Source organism: Monodon monoceros, unplaced genomic scaffold (genome assembly GCF_005190385.1).
Source record: "Monodon monoceros isolate NGI ecotype Baffin Bay Population unplaced genomic scaffold, NGI_Narwhal_1 Super_Scaffold_13, whole genome shotgun sequence".
Lineage (NCBI taxonomy): Eukaryota > Metazoa > Chordata > Mammalia > Artiodactyla > Monodontidae > Monodon > Monodon monoceros.
Window position 1 is genome coordinate 48,447,292 of NW_021703769.1, and position 16,522 is coordinate 48,463,813.

The 16,522-nt window shown below is 46.1% G+C and overlaps 1 protein-coding gene across 2 annotated transcripts in view; it reads left to right on the forward strand.

Annotated features, from left to right (window-relative positions):
• The first annotated feature begins 4,967 nt into the window (after nucleotides 1-4,967).
• The window catches only part of FAM234A (family with sequence similarity 234 member A), a 30,356-nt gene continuing 18,801 nt past the window's right edge, over nucleotides 4,968-16,522 (forward strand). Inside the window, exon 1 of one of the 2 annotated variants that reach the window (XM_029220233.1) lies at nucleotides 4,968-5,022. The gene's annotated coding sequence lies outside the window, so the exon portion shown is untranslated. Of the gene's footprint in view, nucleotides 5,023-9,161; nucleotides 9,942-16,522 lie in introns of those variants that run through there. The other variant, XM_029220234.1, reaches the window with a different exon arrangement.

Consider the following 16,522-nt stretch of genomic DNA (forward strand, 5'->3'; position numbering starts at 1 on the left):
AAAAGGCGTTATTGTGCTTCATTTTAAGAACAGCAAGTCAGAAAAGTCAAAAATTTAAAGTGTCATCCATCTTGGGGCAAAAACCAGACTTACGCTATCAGTCTTTAAAAGCCTTCAGCCTGGATTTCCCCGGTGGCTCAGTGGATAAGACTAAGAAGTCCACATGCCGCAACTGAAAAAAAAAGAAAAAGAAAAAAAAGATCCCGCATGTCGCAACTAAGAGCCAGCGCAGCCAAAATTCAAAAAAAAAAAAAAAATGTTGCTCTCCATCTGGCTCTACAACGATTAGGTGACCAGCCACTGCAGTCGCTGACCTTCAACACACCCTGAAAGAAGTTCAGGGCCAAGATCAGGAATGAGGCCCTCTGTGCTCTGGGAAAACTGGCAGAACAGGCCTTCAGATAGGTAGGTATTTTCATTACAAAACTTTATGAACCCAATTTCTTGCATCTTTTCATACCTAGAAAAGCAGTAAAATAATTAACAGAGACATCTGCCCCTCATGACTAGCAGCAGCCTCTACCAACATGTATGCTTGATTGCACATTACTCCCCTCACCAAAAGCATATACATAATAGATACTGACCCCGCCCCCCAGCCCCGCCCCGTTCCAAAGTTCAGAGCTCACTGACCGGCTGTCTCTCCTGCTACAGTCCTCAGTAAGCCGCAAATAAAACTGAACTCACAGCTCTCATGTTGTGTGTGTGGTTTGTTGTGTTTTTTTTTCAGTTGACATTACCCAGAACGTCACCTCAGTATCTGAAGTTTCCCTCTGTCCCCTCCTCCTCTAATAAGTTGGGGTTTTATGCACCAGCGTCAAGGTATTAATAAATCTTATTTAAAAATTTTTCCTCAAAGAATGCATCAGGCCCACCTAGTTTTATTGGTGAAAGACTGGTTTTCTACCCAACTTTTTAAAGGAACAGACCATTCTAATCCACAACCCTTTCTGAAAAATATAAAATGATTAAATATTCCCCAATTCATTCTATGAGGCCAACAGCGGCCATGGCCCACGGGCCCAGCCGCTCCGCGGCATGTGGGATCCTCCTGGACCGGGGCACAAACCCGTATGCCCTGCATCGGCAGGAGGACTCTCAACCACTGCGCCACCAGGGAAGCCCGAGGCCAATATAATCTTGATAGCAAAACTAGACAAGGATAGTAAAATAAAGTGCTGTATAATCCAACCTCACTCATAAACATAGAGCCAAACATTCTAAACAATATCAGCAAATGAAATCCAGCAACATGTAAAAGGATAATAGGCCATGAGCAAATTGGTTTAATCTAGGCACACAAGGATCAGTTATCTTTAGAAAGTTAATAGCATTTACCACATTAAAAGATTAAAGGAGAGAAAAAAAGATTAAAGGAGAAAAACTGCATAATCATCACAGGAGATGCAGAAAAAAAACACTTAATAAAATCCAATGCACATTGATGATGTGGATGAAAAATTAATCAATCAACCTGAGACAGAAATGAAAAATTTTATCCGAGCCAAATTTGAGGACTATAACCCAGGAAGAGCAACTCAGAAAGCTCTGAGAACTGTTCTGCCCATTAGAAGTCAAGGAACAGTTCTTTAAGTTTTTTGAGACAGAGGGCTGTACATCAAATGACATATTATTGACAGTTTACATGATCCAGATCTAAGTGTCATTGTGGTAGGTCATGTGGTCCCGTACAAGATCAAGAAAGAATGTTATCTTTTAAGGAGTCCTCTTGTGGGTGCTGGGAGAACGCTGCTGTTTATGGTTGAGCAGGTATTTCTGCAGATGCGGAGGTTTGGTCGATGCATAATGCAGATATACAATGCACAGTGGTGGGGAGACGGGAGGCAAAGGGCAGAGAAGAATTTTTTATGATTAAATTTTTCTTGTCTTGCCATAAAATATGAATTTTATTTCACAACAATAAAAAAACTCTTAGGGAATTAGGAATAGAAGGAAACATTTCTAACCTGTTAAAGAGTATCTACAAAAAAAAAATCCTACAGCAAATGGTCAACTATTGTAAATATTCTCTTTAAAATCAGGAACAGGACAAAGATGCACACTACTGCTTCTATTTATCAGCTCAGAATGGCAAGAAAAATAAAGACATAAGGATTAAGGGGGAAGAAACAAAATTGTCTTTATTCAGATTATATGATTATATTCCGAGAAAGTTCAAAAGAATCCACCAACAAAGTATTAAAGATATTCTTAGAATGGTTGCTGGTTAAAAAAAAATATGGAAATCTTTGCACTATTTCGATATGCCAACAATGGAAAATGTAATATTTTTTAAAGACACTTTTTTTTTTGACTGCACCTCACGGCTTGTGGGATCTTAGTTCCCCAACAAGGGATCGAACCCGTGCCCCCTGCAATGGAAGCACAGAGTACTAACCACTGGACTGCCAGGGAATGCCCAAGCAAATATTATCAATAGCATTGAAAACCGCAAAATGCCATCTAACAAAAGAAATAAAAATCTTACTGTAAGACATCACAGAAGGCCTAAATTAAGTGCAGAGAGAGTCTGAGCCCGTGTTCTTTTTTATTTATTTATTTATAGCTGCATTGGGTCTTTGCTGCTGCGCAAAGGCTTTCTCTAGCTGTGGTGAGCAGGGTTAACTCCTCGTTGCGCTTCGTTGCAGTGTGTGGGCTTCTCATTGCGGTGGGTTCTCTTGTCACGGAGCACGGGCTCTAGGTGAGCAGGCTTCAGTAGCTGCAGCATGCGGGCTCAGTAGTTGTGGCTTGCGGGCTCTGGAGCACAGGCTCAGTAGTCGTGGCACAGGGGCTTAGCTGCTCCGCGGCATGCAGGATCTTCCCAGACCAGGGCTCGAACCCGTGTCCCCTGCACTGGCAAGTGGATTCTGAACCACTGCGCCACCAGGGAAATCCTGAGCCCGCGTTCTATGTAAGAAGATAAATCATGTCAGTTCTCCAGTGTGATTTACAGACTGGGGACCATTCTACTGAAAAGCCCTACAGGGTTCTTTCGTGGAACTTGGCCTGATTGTGATTTTGACCGAAGAATGAATGGCTGAAGCTTTCCAGAAGAAAAATAAGGTGGAGGGACCTGTCCAACCAGGTATCACGAGTTACTATAAGGGTATTGTAATTGAGATTGTGTGGCACCTGCACGCCAGAAGAGAATGTAATGATCCCAGGAAGAAGCTGTGGGCATTTAAGACTTCCCTCCATTTCCCAGTGCTCCGGTAAAAAGCCCTAGTCCCCTGAGACTCTTCAGATACTTAGGAGAATGAAGTCTGTAGTAATTTGTCTAGTTAATTGCTGTGATTCAAAAGTATAATAACTTGCCTTATCTTTCTGAGAGGGTCAAGTAGTTTCAGGCTGGCTTAGGTGCCCAGGTACCCTGGGGCTGCCTGGGCCTGGAGAGATTCATCTAAATATCAAAATACTTGAGTCCAGAGGGGATCCTTTCAGGAGATGAGGAGGACAGATGTCTCTTTCCCTTTATGAACAGATGGAAGTCATTTCTCTGAATCCCTCACCTCGGGATGTTGTGTCAGTCCACTCACAAAGGAAAAATTTCCATCAGTTCTCAATGGGTTGGGTCGGGGGAGGTCTGTGGGAGGTGTGAGGGATGTTTCATACTTACTGTGGGGGAATTAACAAGAAACCTGGTTTGATGCAGAACACCTTGTGTGAGCATTAGGACAAAGTTATCAATAATGAAGCTGAGGACTTCCCTGGTGGCGCAATGGTTAAGAATCGCCTGCCAATGCAGGGGACACACGGGTTTGAGCTCTGGTCTGGGAAAATCCCACATGCCGCGGAGCAACTAAGCCCGTGCGCCACAACTACTGAGGCTGCGTTCTAGAGCCTGAGAGCCACAACTACTGAAGCCCGCGTTCTAGAGCCCGTGCTCCGCAACAAGAGAAGCCACCGCAATGAGAAGCCTGCGCACCACAACGAAGAGTAGCCCCCACTCAACACAACTAGAGAAAGCCCGCGTGCAGCAATGCAGACAAAAATAAATAAATAAATTTATTAAAAAAAAATAATAGGGGCTTCCCTGGTGGCGCAGTGGTTGAGAATCTGCCTGCCAATGCAGGGGACAGTGGTTCGGGCCCTGGACCGGGAGGATCCCACATGCCGCGGAGCAACCAACCCCGCGAGCCACAACTACTGAGGTCCGCGCCTACAGCCCATGCTCCACGACGGGAGAGGCCGCCGCAATGAGAAGCCCGTGCACCACAACAAAGAACAAAAGCAGCCAAAATAAATAGATTAAATAAATTTAAATAAATAAATAAATAAAATAATAGAGCTGAATTTAAAAAACCCAACAGAAACTCATGCATATACATTGTTTTTTAAAAAATATGCCAGATCGTTGGGGGAAAGAGGGACTAAATAAATGGCATTAGCACTCCTGGTTATCCAAATGGAAGAAAAAAAATGAAGTTACCTTCTTACCCCATACTAAAGCTACTCCAAGCTGAATTAAGGACTTAAATGTTAAAATCAAAACTTTAAAAAAACATTAGGAAAATACGTGGGAGAGTAAGGGGGTAGGAAAGGATTCCTTAATCAAGACACAGAAAGTACTAACCGTAAAATATTGGCACTTTTTTAATATTAAAGTGAAAAGCCGAGACGCAAACCGAGATATTTACAACACACGCCACCGACAAAAACTTAATATCCAATACAGAGCGCCAGGAAACAACACGAAGACAAGCCTTTCAGCAGAAACCTGGACCAACGACCAGAACAGGCACTTCCGGAAGAGGAAACGTCAGGCCAACGCCAAGTAAAACCAACTAAAGATGCTCGAACGCGCTAACAACCGCGGAACCGGAGCGGACCGGCAGCACCCCCAAAGCAATCTGCGGGGCTGACACTACCGTCCGCGTTGCTCAGCAACCAAGCCGGCCGTGGGGCGGGGCCTGAGCGCGCTTTCCGCCCCACCCGACCGGAAGTGACGCCAGGAGCGGGGCCGAGCAGCCTGGTGGCTGCGCGGGCAGCAACTCTGGCATCCTTGGGAGGGCGCGGCGGCGGGTGAGTAGCGCGTCCTCTTCCTTCTCGCGCGTGCGCTCCGCGGCCTCGCGCGGGTCCACCTCTTCCCTCTCGGGCCGTGTCTCTCCGCGTCGGCGCGGGGCCCCGGGAGACCCCAGCCCCAAGAACCCGCCCGTGCTCTCGCCCACCGCCCAGCGTTGGAGTCCGTGCGTGTCCGCGCCGCGCTGTGGGTGGAGGAGCTACGCGGGAGCCGGGCAGCGCAGCGGGTTGGCAGGACCGACTGCCGCAGCCTGGGTTTGTGTGGCGCTCAGTTCAGCCCCGCTTTCCCCCAAAGACAGGATTTAACTCCCATTAGGAACCTTCCCACCCCAGTTGGCTGCATAGGAGGCAAGCTAGCCATCGCTGCACGGGTTGCCTGGAAGTAATTAAAAATATACTAATACTAAAATAGTATGTCCATGAGCTGCCTCTCGCCAGGGTCAGATATGCATGTCCTCTTTCTAGGACGGTGTCTGTTTGACGACTGGCTCAGTAATCCAAAGCTCAGCTGACGGTTACTCACCTATAGTGGTGATTGCTCCCTACAGCCTGTCTTACTAAGCAAAAGCAAAGCAGAGTTTAAAAGCGGGGAAGAACGCTGTCAGTCTGTGAGAGTTCTCACCTCCCCCATGACTTGATTGCCTGGGAGCTGACTGATAGGTTATCAGGGTATAGACAACTGCAAATACTTGCAACTCCGTGATTTCAGCTGAGGAGCTTGTGTGATGTGCTCACCTACCCCTAGGCTGCTAATGTTCTTCTGAGCCTCAACCAGATGGCTCCACTGCTCTCTTTGCACTTTCCCTGTGAGCCTGAAGTTACAGCAGCCTAGATGAACTCAGCAAGTACTGAGTGTCTGCTGGGTGCCAGGCATATAGCACTCATCAAGACAGAATTCCTGTCCTCAAGGAGCTTCAATTCTATGAGAGGATACAGATAATAAGTAAGATAAATAAGCAAAATATGGAGCATGCTAAAGAGAGAATACGGATCAGGAAAGAGTGAAATGGAAATGACCCTGTTATCAATGAAGTGGACATTTATTTGGGCATTTTACCAGTTCTCTGAGTCCTTGTTGCACGGATTGGAGTGCTTTTGGCTTCAAGTGTCAAGCGTCCATTAAAACTAGATCAACCTCTGGAGACATTCCACCTACTTTCACTTAGGAAAGTCCAGGGGACCAGAAATAGATGGGGCCAGGGGCTTAAATGAGATCATCAGGATTTAGTGATGGAGTGTGGGGGTCTTACTACCATCCTCTCACACACTTTCTCTTTGACCTGTTTCTCTCTATGTTGCCTTTCTTCTTCTCAGGTTCCTGCCTCTGCTCTACCTGCTTGTATTAGTTATCTGCTGCTCCGTAACAAATCAACATCAATGATGTTTTAATGGATTAAAACATCAAACATTTATTACCAGTTTCTGTGTGTTAGGAATTCAGGAGTGAATTAGGTGATTATAGTTCAAGGATTCTCATGGGATTCTTTTTTTTTTTTTTTTTTGCCACTCCACGCAACACGCAAAATCTTAGTTCCCCGACCAGGGATCGAACCCATGTCCCCTGCATTGGGAGCGTGGAGTCTTAACCACTGGACCGCCAGGGAAGTCCCAAAGGACTCTATGGGGTTACAACCAAGATATTGGCTGGGGACGCAGTCATTTAAAGTCTTGATTGGGACCGGAGGGTCTGACTTCAAGACAGTCCACTCACTCAAGGCCTCAGTTCCTTGCTGGCTGGCTGTTGGCTGGAATCCTTATTTCCTAGCCACAGGGCCCACGTCCTCACATGTCGTTGTCTTCCCTCAGAGCAAGCGATAAGAGAGGAGAGAGAGGACGGTGGAAGTCACCATGGTTTTTATGATCTAATTTTGGAATTTTGCTGCTGCTCCTGCCATATTCTGTTTGCTGGCATCACTAGGTACTAAAGACTTCACCTTTGAAGGGAGGCACATCAAAGAACTTGTGAACATATTTTAAAACCACTCCTGTGGGAAAAGAGTGCCTATTCCTGTAATTCCAGTTGCAGTTCCGGATCTAGTATTCAGTTGGGTCCTAATCATGTGAATCTGATTAGTTAGCTAGCCCTGGGTAAGGAGCCCTTCCCAAAGTTACCAGAGCCACACTAAGCTTGTGGGAAAGCGGATTTACCCAAAGAAAGCCCAGGTGCTGTTACAGAGAGAAGGAGTGGATGTCGGGTAGTCAAATTGACCCCTATGTCTGATACATGCTATCTATTTCAAATCAGTTAGAAAAGTTTACAAGCAGAGCATAGCAAGAATTGGACATTTATTCAGACAGGTGAATGTGTATGTTTATTTTATGCCGTGCACTATGCTTTGTCCTGGGAAGACAAAGGCAATAAACGAGTGATGCCCTCCGAAGTTCTTCACCATCTGGGGTACGTAGGTCTCACCAGTGGCTCAGTGGGTATGGAGCAGTGGTGGGCGGTGGGTGGGTGGGGGACTGGTTTGAGTGGGCTATGAAGGCCCAGTAGGAGTTACTGGTAGGTCAGCCTTGTGACGGGGGAACAGACGTTGGGTATAGGGTTTGGGAAGACATGATACTAGAGGTAGGCGATAGCCAGGTGGTGGAAAGACCTGCAGGTAAACTCAGGTGGCTGAGCTTTGTTCTAAAGTTGTGAAGCGTCAGTCAAGAGTTTCAAGCAGGGGAATGACATGATCAGGAGATATTAGAAAGATGTCTCTTGCAGCATCAAGGAAGGTTTGAGAGGGCTACAGAAATCCAGGTGAGAAGTTATAAAAATACGATCTAAAGTAGCGGCCGTTGAAAGGAGGGGTTCAACTGAAGAGATACGTCAGAATCTACAGGGTTTGTGGTTGTTGCAAAATTTACTACGTACCTCACCCAAAATCAGTCTTTAGAAAAACCACAAACTTAGTGAGTTTTGTTCCCACTCTGACTTTGTAAAATCCTTCATGGAGCTTAGGTTGTCTGGATGTAGTGTCCAAAAAGAAGAATGCTGATTCCTAAATGAATAACCAGGAAGCAGGTATTGAGAGATCAAGTGGCATATCTGTAACTGTTTAAAAATTGGAGTAAATTTTTTAAGAAATTGGAGGTGGGGCATGGGAGAGAAGTGTGGTCTGTAGATGGAAAAGGTTGGCTCTGTGTTGGTAATTGTTGAAGCTGGGTCGTGGATGAATGGGGCTGGTGGTCTCTACTTTCATGAATATTTAAACATTTATGTGACAACAGGTTTTTAAAAAATAAAGGTAAATAAGTAAATTGAAGTTAAGGCATATTTATAGGGTTGATCAAAAGTGATCAAGTAAGAATTATACTTTATCTTCTTAAGAGCTTCTGCTGTCCTTAATGTAAGGACAAGAAGAAACACTGATTTGTGGGGGAATCAAAGGAAATTGAATCTTCCTTAGAACTCAGGAAAAAAGCTTACTCCATGTTATTTTACAGACAAACCTACAAAACTTGTTCTGTGTAACAGTTGCTTGTCTGAAATTCTGATAGCCACTTCTCCGTAACTCCCTTTTAGGTGGTATGTGAGCTGCCCTCAATTACTCTGAAAGTTTTGCATCTCGTGGAGAGGAACTGTGTGCTGAGGTTCAGGTCCTAAGCACTGAGCTGCCTGTGAAACACTTGCCTTTAACCGGGAACCATGCATGACCTTAAAATTTGTTCTCATTTGAAAGATGATTAAGGGCCTATTGTCTGTCTTGAGATTATTGTTTGGTGAAGAGAAGAAGTAGTTGTTCGGCTGTAAACGGCTGTCATTGTCTGACTTCTGCTTTGCTCAGCCGAAAACCCAGTCTGCCCAGTTGGGTTCTGTGGGCGTCTCTCACATGCCTCTGGTTGAAGTGCTGTCAGAACACTCGGGCCACTGGGCCGGGACACAGGCCTCCTAATGTATAAGAAATTCCTAAACCGTTTGTATATGTCACAGCTGGCTTTGGGGACAAGCATTTGAGCACTCACACTATAAGATCGGTTTGTGGGGCTTCCCTGGTGGCGCAGTGGTTGAGAGTCCGCCTGCCGATGCAGGCGACGCGGGTTCGTGCCCCAGTCTGGGAGGATCCCACATGCCGTGGAGCCTGGGCTTCCGGAGCCTGTGCTCCGTAACAGAAGAGGCCACAACAGTGAGAGGCCCGCGTACCAGAAAAAAAAAAAAAAAAAGATCGGTTTGTGATTACAGGTCATGAGCTCTGTGCATCCAGACAAGCTCTTGAATGAAGAACTTGATGCGCCTTATCTCACCTTCTTGTCAAGGAATGGCTCCCAAAAGCTCTCTCCCCCGTTTCACTGACACTTAGTTTAACTGACACCAAGTGTCTGTCGTTTGTTTAGCACCAGGGAAGTCCTGCTGCCCTAAAATAGCTCTCGGTCAGAGGCTGTGGGAGGAGTATTATGGGTGCTTTGAAAGAAAAAGTTCGAGTTCTCAGGTGGAAGGTGGCCTTCCTGGTCCGCGGTGCTCACGTAGGCTTGATGGTAGTCCAGTCAAGGCTCGGAGCACTGAGAGGGCCTCCTGGCAGGAGGACCATCCTGAGGGAAGACTTGAAAATCCGGATCCCTGGGAGTTCCCTGGTGGTGCAGAGGTTAGGACTCTGCGCTTACACTGCTGAGGGTGCAAGTTCAGTCCCTGGTGGGGAACTAAGATGCCATAAGCCGCCTGGCACAGACAAAAAAAAAAGAAAACCAGGATCCCTTACTGGTCAAATCACAGCAAGGCCAAGTGGACAAAGGCGATTTGCAGATAAAACACATGCCCAGTGGATACATGACAAGATGCAGTATGTTTTGTCCAATGTAATTTCTGTCCTCTAGAAAAGTAACCCCGCTGAGTGTGAACTAGGGGTGAGAGCTCCCCAGTGGAAAGAAAGAAATCTGCTCCACTCCCAGCTGCACCTTCAGAGTCACCCTGGACCATATCAGTACGTAGTCCAAGAGTGGTAAGCTGATCTTTTCATGGTTTAATCCAGTGACAGAATCCTTTCAGTTTCTATTACTAACTGGTGAAGCTAGATAGGAAAGTTAATCTATAATCAGAGTCTTTTCCTAAGTATTCCTTACATATTTTCTCCATTTAAAAAGCTCATCTGCACAACATTGTAAATCAACTACACTCCAATAAAAATTAAAAAAATAATAATAAAAAATTAAAAAGCTCATCTGCTGTTTCCTCCAGGCCTCTCCTCTGCCTATTTAAATGTATTTTCTCTCTATGTGTTTTCTAATTTGCAGGTACCTTTGATTAAAATAATGTCTACTTTGTGAAATTGTCACCCTAGTGAGGTCAAGTAATACAAGAAGTAGCTGTTCCTGTGTGAGTGGAGGAAGGTGTTCTGTGTCTGGGCAAATAGAAGTGGGCTACTCCTTCCGTATTCTGTCACAGAGCTGACTGTAGTACCAAGTTCTCAAAATTCTCAACTAAAACCAGAGTTAAGATTTTAAGGCATCCAGTTTAAACTGAACAAAAATTTTACTTAGTTTAAACCAATTTTTAAAATATGCAAACTACCTTTCCAGTGGAAGTGCTTAATTTTCAAAGTCTGATCTCTTTGATTCGTTGTCCGAAAAGAATTCTGTAAAATTGAAAATTTAAAAATTGGGGGTGGTGGTGCATCTCTTATTAAAGTCCCCTGAAGTGATCTTTTCTCCCCCCCCCAAAAAAAAAAAGTTAACCAAACTTTAGTTTAAAAAGGTTAAACCCCCTACTTTCATAATATCTGTAGAATTGTCAGTTATTTGTTGGGGCAATTTTCCCTTTTCCCTCTGCCCTTGTTAGAATCTTTTTTTTTTTTTAAGATTTGATTTTATTTATTTTTAGCTGCATTGGGTCTTCATTGCTACATGCGGGCTTTCTCTAGTTGTGGTGAGCGGCGACTACTCTTTGTTGCGGTGCGCGGGCTTCTCAGTGTGGTGGCTTCCCTTGTTGCGGAGCATGGGCTCTAGGTGTGTGGATTTCAGTAGTTGCAGCATGCAGACTCAGTATTTGTGGCTCGCGGGCTCTAGAGCACAGGCTCAGTAGTTGTGGCGCACGGGGTTAGTTGCTCTGCGGCATGTGGGATTTTCCCGGACTAGGGATTGAACCCACGTGCCCTGCATTGGCAGGCAGATTCTTATGCACTGAGACACCAGCAAAGTTCCTGCCCTTGTTAGAATCTTTTTTTTTTTTTTAACAGCATCATTGCTTATTTATTCTCAGTGTCTCACCTGTTAGAATCTTTATGCTTTCTTTATCCATCAAAAAAAGTTAGAGACATTTTTATTTTTGAATTTTCTGTTCTCTCTGTCTCAGTAAACTGTTCTCAGAGAAAGAGCTCTTGGAGAAAAAGGAGTTATTTCCTTTATGCAAATACTGCGTATTCCTGCCCCTCCAAATGTTAATTGTTACTGGGCTTTACTGTCCTTCCCCACCAGGCAGGAGGGCAGGTTTGGCCTTGAGCAGACACACCTGCAGGTGTGTGGCCCTTTGAAAAGCTGTACACAGGGATGGCATGTTTATCTCAAGCAGGTTATTCTTAGACTCATACCTTTTACCCTAATATGTATCATATTGATACATTTTCTTTCTCATCTCTCACATTTTTCTTCATTTCTTTTTTGTTTCGTTTTACTTGACATTTAAGTCAAAAAGTGCGCTGCACAGTCATCATTTCAGAAGCTCAGAAGTGGCAGGAGAAAATCCCAGTCAGTGACTGTCTGGAAGTCCTGTAAACCGATTTCTGATCTCTGTCCTTAAGACCACGAGCTAGTTAGAAATGACAGAAAAGGACATTAGATGCAAATGAGGTAAAGATACAAGTCTCTTAACCTCAGAGTCTTTCCCTTTATTATCTTTTCTTCATTTGTTGTGTCCTAACAGCTTTTGTTTTAAGTGAAAACTTCATTCCTTTTCAGTACCTGGGAAGTGTGTTCCTTTAATTTTCTGTATATGTGTACAAATGTGCATTGTGTTTCCCTTAAGATCTGCTGCCCTGATGTTCCCCAGGACCCCTGTTCTCCAGACTTCTCACATTGAGTTTAGCTAACACAGAAATATGCGTTTTTATGCCCAGGTTGGACTTCCAGAAGCCTGTCTTTCCAATGGGCCTGTTACTTAGAGCGCATAGGCCGGTGGCTATGGGTCTTTTCTGTGCTGGCCAACGAGGAGCTCGTAAACACACCTGATTTCAGGGATGCGCTTTATTCTAGGTTATGGTTGCAGCTGCTTCATTGCTGTATTGGAGGCAAAAGACTTTGTAAGTTTCTCTTACTTCTTTATGTGGAATTTAACAACAGCAGCTTCGATTTGAAACAAAAAGGAAAAAAGCCTGGAGTTCACAGACTTAGTGATTCGGCTTAGGGATAACCCTTTGCGTCTGCTGGGGTCAGGTTGGCACCTTGAGCTGCCTGTGTGCCTTTGGTGTGAGCCTTCTGCCACAACACCTGGGCTCAGGATCAGGCGTGTCCTCAGTGTTGGCGGCGCTGGGGCCCCGCCGTCGCCACAAGCACTCCCCTGCTGTCCGGGCGGTCCTGCTCCCGGGCCCTCCGTGACCTCGGGCACCTGCGTGGTACTGTACATGTTCCCGGGTGTCACTGTACACGAGCAGCAAGGAACCACACGGACCTTTTCCCCACGGTGGGAAGGGAAGTGATTGCCGTGGGGGGTTTGCAGAAAGGCTGTAATTATTTTGAAATAGTGGCAGGTTGGGGGTTGGCTGTTCTTTTGGATGTCCTCATAGAACTGCACTGTGGTTGATGTTCTGCCAAGAACAAGCAGAACAAAACAGAAACAGTTCCCACCTCTGGAGCAGAAGCTTCATGATCAGGCGGTTCTGAGGTGTTGCCGGGCCCTGGGGAAGCTCTGACCCCCCTCCCTTGCTCAAAGTTTGTTTGTTTGGTTTTTTTTTTTTTTGCGGTACGCGGGCCTCTCACTGTTGTGGCCTCTCCTATTGCGGAGCACAGGCTCCAGACGTGTGGGCTCAGCGGCCATGGCTCACAGGCCCAGCCGCTCCACGGCATGTGGGATCTTCCCGGACTGGGGCATGAACCCGTGTCCCCTGCATCGGCAGGCGGACTCTCAACCACTGCGCCACCAGGGAAGCCCTCAAAGTTTGTTTTTTTAAATTATTTTTAAAATTTATTTATTATTTATTTATTTTTGACTGCGTTGGGTCTTCGTTGCGCACAGGCTTTCTCTAGTTGCAGTGAGCAGGAGCTACTCTTTGTTGCGGTATGCGAGCTTCTCGTTGCGGTCGCTTCTCTTGTTGTGGAGCACATGGGCTCAGTAGTTGTGGCTCGTGGGCTCTAGAGCACAGGCTCAGTAGTTGTGGTGCACAGGCTTAGTTGCTCCACGGCATGTGGGATCTTCCCGGACCAGGGCTCGAACCCATGTCCCCTGCATTGGCAGGCGGATTCTCAACCACTGTGCCACCAGGGAAGCCCCTCAAGGGTTTTTATTATTTTTTTTAAACTGTTTATTTGGAACTAATTATAGACTCACAAGATATTACAAAAAGCTTGAAGTGCTTTCCCCCGGGCCTGGTGGTGACGTCCCTGGGGCTAGCGCATTATCAGAGGTGGGAGCTAGATGTTGGCACAGTGCTGATCACTGCGCCACAGACCTGCCCCATTCCTGTTTCGCCAGTTCTCACATGGGCTCCCTTGTCTGTGTGTCTGATGATATGAGAGTCTATCACATGTGGACGTTTGTGCAGCCAGCAGCACAGTTGGCACGTGGACCGACCCACCTGACACGGGCCCATCCTCACTGCCCCTCCCCACCCGGCACTGCGGTCCCACCGCCTGCCCTTAGGGACCCGGCTGAGGGGGAGGATTCTCGAGGTGTCAAATAGAGAGGTTATCATCTCTCCCTCTGTCCAACTCAGTTTGTTTTTAGGTGAATAAAGTTTTGTTACTTGAGTTGGTTATGCTGGGTATGCCCTCCCTACCCAGCTTTCTCTCCTGAAGAATAGAAACCTTCCCTGGAGAAGGATCACAGTATCTTTCACCTATCTGTTATGAAGTATCTTTAACTTGGAACTCTGTTAATGATTAAAAGGAAAAAAAAAGAAATTATTCAGAGTAATGCAAGTGAGCCAGTGATTTCTGCGGGAACAGTGAGTGAAGTCCTTGCTCTTAGAGGGATGACGGGAAGCAGCGCTTAGGACCAGTTCTGCTTCAACCTCCAGTCGGAAAACACCAGAGCTGGAGCGTCCCGAGCCGTCCTTGCGCTGGGACCCTCTGTCTGGAGGGCATTTTTGCCTCGCAGGAGCTGAAATGGCTGCTGTGGCTTCTGCCCTTTGGCCCTCGTCTTGCTGCCACTCTTCTGCATGAAGCCCGTCAAATATTCAAAGACGTTACAAAGCAGAATTCAGTATTTCACTTTTTGTAATTTTTTATTACTGACCCCAGTATAAAAATAACGCTGTGAGGTCAGGCTTTGCCCGAGGTGAGGGCTGTGGCCATTGGTGTTGCTCACAGTGCACTGTCCTGAGGCCTGGGGTCTGCGTGGCTCAACCCGCAGGACTGGGAAAGCCCAGGTGTGACGTTTCCCCGCTGCTTCTCTACGTTTGAGAGCTGTGTTTCTTTGGGGCCAGTTTGTGCTTGGTGTTGTCTCCAGACTTCTCCAGGGAGCTGGTGAGAGCGTGTAGTGGAGAGAAAGGGTCCCAGCCGAGGGGTCTGGGTTGCCCAGCCTGTCCTCGGAGGGTCCCCCTGAGAGAGCCTGGGGGCGGCAGGGCCTGGTGCCAGCGGCTGTGTCTGAACCAGACTGCCCCCACGGCCATGGGCCCGACTTAGCCTCAGCCACCTTGCATCCCTGGCGTCCACCCGTTTTCTGAGTTTGACTCTCTGGTCTCCCCATCCATTCTGGACACTGTCTAATCTCTTTCCAACAAATTCTCTTTCTGCCTACAATAGCTAAAGTGTTTTTGGCAAACAGGAACCTTGACTGGTGTAGAGAGGTTGGGTAGATGCCCGGGTGCCTCGGATGGGAGGGGGTCTCTGCCCGGGTGCCTCGGATGGGAGGGGGTCTCCAGTCCCAGCCCCTGCTCTAGACTACACCGCCACCTGTGGTGACTTAGATTAGATAGGGAATCATTCCTAAATTGTGACCTCCCTTTTAAACAAGTATCCCCACTGCCAAGAAAAAAAAAATCCAGACTGGCTTTGGGTCACATTTGGTTAGAAGAACCAGAAAAGGCTTCATAAATGAGATGGCATTTTCCATGGGCCTTGAGGGGTGGGTAGGGTTTGAAAGGGAAGGATGTTTTAGGTGGACTTAGACACAGGGAAGTGTTAGGATTAGGCTTTTCAGGGACACCGGAGGGTCTGCAACCCGTCATGGGGGCCACAGCTGTGGGGGTAGCAGGTGACAACCTCCCAAACACAGTTTTTTAATTTATGCTCTTTGGACACTTGAAGGGTTTACATGTAGGTAAAGGGATTAGATATTATTCCAAAGCACAGAATCTGGATCAGGGGACGGTTACAGGAGAGCAGATTTTAGTTCAGAATATGGCAAATTCCTAGTAACCAGGACTGTGCAGCGTGTAGGGCTTGGCCATATTCCGGAGTGGAGGTGTCCCCAGAAGGGACAGGAAAAGGCCAAGAAAGCAGTGTTCCCACTTCATTCATGTGCCACTCAGGATTGTGCCATACTCGCAGCATAACTACACAGTTATTTTTATTTAGTACTTTTCTTTAATCAACTCACTTTTTCTAGTTAAATACACTTTAAGAGAAAACACCAGAGAGGCCAGGGGCACAGAGCTGGAGGAGGGAGCCATGTCCAGAGTCCCCACGGCCTGGGCTGTAGCTCTCCCACCCCGGATTCTCACAGCTGTGCTGCTGCCCCAGAAACCAAAATAATGGCTGAACATATCCACCACTTGGCAAAAGATGTAAACCTACAGGTTCAGGAAGCTGAGCAAACCTTCAGCGGGATAAACCCAAGGAAACCCATGCCAAGACACATTGTAATTAAACTTCTGAAAACTAAAGACAAAGAAAAAAATTTGGAAGCAGCACGAGAGATTGACATCTTAGTTATGGGGAAAAACAATTCAAAGGACAGCAGATTTCTCACTGGAAACCATGAAGGCCAGAAGGAAGTGGCATCATGTTTTTCAAGGGCTGAAAGAAAAGAACCTATCAAATGTCAAGCACTGAATTCTATATCTGGGGAATTATTCATCAGGAATGATGGAGAAATAAAGACATTATCATGTGAAGGAAAATAAATTGGTTGCCAGCAAACCTGCTCTAAGAGAATGACTGAAGGAGGTTCTTGAAAGGTAAAGGAAACGTTAAGAGAAGCATTCTTGGAACATTGGGAAGAAAGAAAGAACAGAAAAAGCAAAAATATGAGTAAATATAATAGACTTTCATTCTCTTGAGTCTTCTAAATTATGTTTCATGAATGAAGCAAAAATATAACACTGATGTGTAGATGTATGTAAAGGAGATATTTAACACAATTCTATTATACACAGACTGGTAAAGGCTTAAAGCAGGGACGTGAGGTCTCTACACTTCACTTGAACTAGGA